Raw genomic sequence first — 2,502 nt, 5'->3', positions numbered from 1 at the left:
GGGCAAATGTTTAAAAGCTATAGAAAGGGACTCCTCGGTATGCGTGAGGAGACTCACGATCGCGTAGAGGATTTGTGGGGGGCCATTCAGGTTGTTCTTTGCGTTCACATAGCTGGAGTTGTGATCGAGTTGGTGTTAGCTGCTGTGTATTGCGATCGCGTGTGTATATTCGCGATCGCGTAGGGTAAATTATGGGCCAGTGGAGTTTGTACTTCGCGATCGCGATGGTATTCCCGTGATCGCGATTAAGTAAATTTAATAGCTGGGCAGAATGTTCAAAAAGGCCAATTTTGCGATTTTTGGCTTAAGTTCACCATTTTTTACTCGGTTTTGGAGCTTCTTGAGGGATATTGAAGAGGGACTCAAAGAGAACTTCTTGGAGGTAAGAATTTTGGACTTAATACTCGATCCTATTGTGATTTCTACCTAATTAAACATGAAATATGGGGGATTTAGGCTTGGAAAATTGAGACCTTAATCTAGGGATTTGCGGGGCCATTTGTGGTCGGATTTTGATATTCTTGGTATGTATGAACTCGTGGGAGGATAAGGACTGTATTGATGTAAATTTTATCGGATTCCGAGACGTGGGCCCGAGGGTTGGGTTTGGTCAAATTCGGGATTTGTCTTGTAATTTGATTATTTTCGCATGGGATTCATTTCCTTAGCATATTTTGATGTTATGATTCTGATTTTGGATAGATTCAACGCGAGTTGAGGCTGAGACGAGAGGCAAAGGCATTGTGGAGTAGTATTTCATCCGATTTGAGGTAAGTAACCATTGTAAATCTGGACCTAAGGGTATAAAACCCCGGTATTTCGTATTGTATTGATAAATGAGGTGACACACATGCTAGGTGACGAGCGTGTGGGTGTGAACCTGTAGGGATTGTGACTTGGTCCATCCCGTAGCGACTATTAAGCCATGTATTTGATTTGAAATCTTATGATATCCCATATTTTAGAGATGGATACTGTATTTTGGGTTGTATGCCATGTTTGGGGCCTTGTGCCGACCTATTGAGACCCTTAGTGGATAATTTTACTATTTTTATCACTCTATTTGTTTGAAAGCATATTCTCAGTCATGTTTTACCTATTTATTATGTAAATCTAGTTCTATCACTCTACTTCTTAAAATGTGAAAATTGTTTAGGCTGAGTTCCCTGATTTCCACTGATATGCCCGAGTGGCTGTGAGGTTAATGACTAAGAGAGGTTGAGGACCTAATGATGAGGATTACATATATATTATGGATCGGTCTACACGTTGTAGCAATATTATATGTATATATTATGGATCGAGCTGCACGCCGTAGCGATATATATATTGCATCGGGTTGTGCGTCGCAGTGATATGACGCTTGGGTTGTAGGAGCCCCTCCAGTGTTTGTACACCCCCAGTGAGCGTAGTCGACTATAAACTATGGATCGAGCTGCACGCCACAACGGTTATTATGATTATTACTATTATGAGATATTATTGAGCCGGAGTGTTGGGTGTGAGTACTGTGTGACGAGAGCTGAGTCATGAGTGACTGAGAGGCTTGCCCGAGAGGCTACATTTATGAGTGATACCTTGCCTGAGGGACCCATTTATGACATTTTTGCTGATTGCACTCTTCTTTTATAATGAGACTCTGTTGAAAATTCCTAAGTAAATGATTTCAAAGTGTTTCAATTGAAATTGAAGTTTTACGAAGTAACTAGCTTTTAAACTGTTGAGTTTGACTTGATATTCTGTTGAATACGCTTATATGTGATTGTTAACTGCTCGTCACTGCACTCAGACCTTATTTACTTTAGTTACATACTGAGTTGGCGTACTCAAGTTATTCCCTACACATTGTGTGGAGATCAAGGTGCTCGAGCTGTAGAGTGAGGGTCCCCAGCAATTTCAGAGCTTACCGGAGACTGCAAGGTAGCTGCACGACATCCACATCCCTGATTTCCTCCTTCCTATCTTAGTTTTCTCCATTTTTAGACTTATTTTGTATTAGTCAGTCAGATTGGGTTGTATTTAGAGGCTCTTAACTTGTGACACCGGATTGTTGGGCTGTGTTGATATATTTTGTACTGTTTTTCGCACATTTCAGTGATTTATATATTTCTTATGAAAAGTGGAGACTTAATTAGTTTTAGAAAAGTGATTTTATAAAATAATTCATTGTGGTTACTTGTTGGGTTGGATTGCCTAGTATTGTGATAGGCGCCATCATGACTGTGGTATTTGGGTTCATGACAAGTTGGTGTCAAAGCCTAGGCTACATAAGTCTCGCGAGTCATGAGCCAGTTTAGTAGAGTCTCGCGGATCGGTACTGAGACGTCAATATTTATCCTCGGGAGGCTGCAGAACCTTTAGGAAAAACTTCTCATTCTTGAATTCCTGTCGTGCGAATCTGTTGATTATAGTACTAAACTTTTGTTATTCTATTCTCTCACAGATGGTGAGGACACATGCTACCGGTCAGGATGGACGACCACCAGTACCATCAGTTGGGGC

The sequence above is a fragment of the Nicotiana tabacum genome, chromosome 7 (genome assembly GCF_000715075.1).
Source record: "Nicotiana tabacum cultivar K326 chromosome 7, ASM71507v2, whole genome shotgun sequence".
NCBI lineage: Eukaryota > Viridiplantae > Streptophyta > Magnoliopsida > Solanales > Solanaceae > Nicotiana > Nicotiana tabacum.
The sequence above is the reverse complement of the archived record's forward strand: the minus strand, read 5'-3'. Positions refer to the sequence as shown.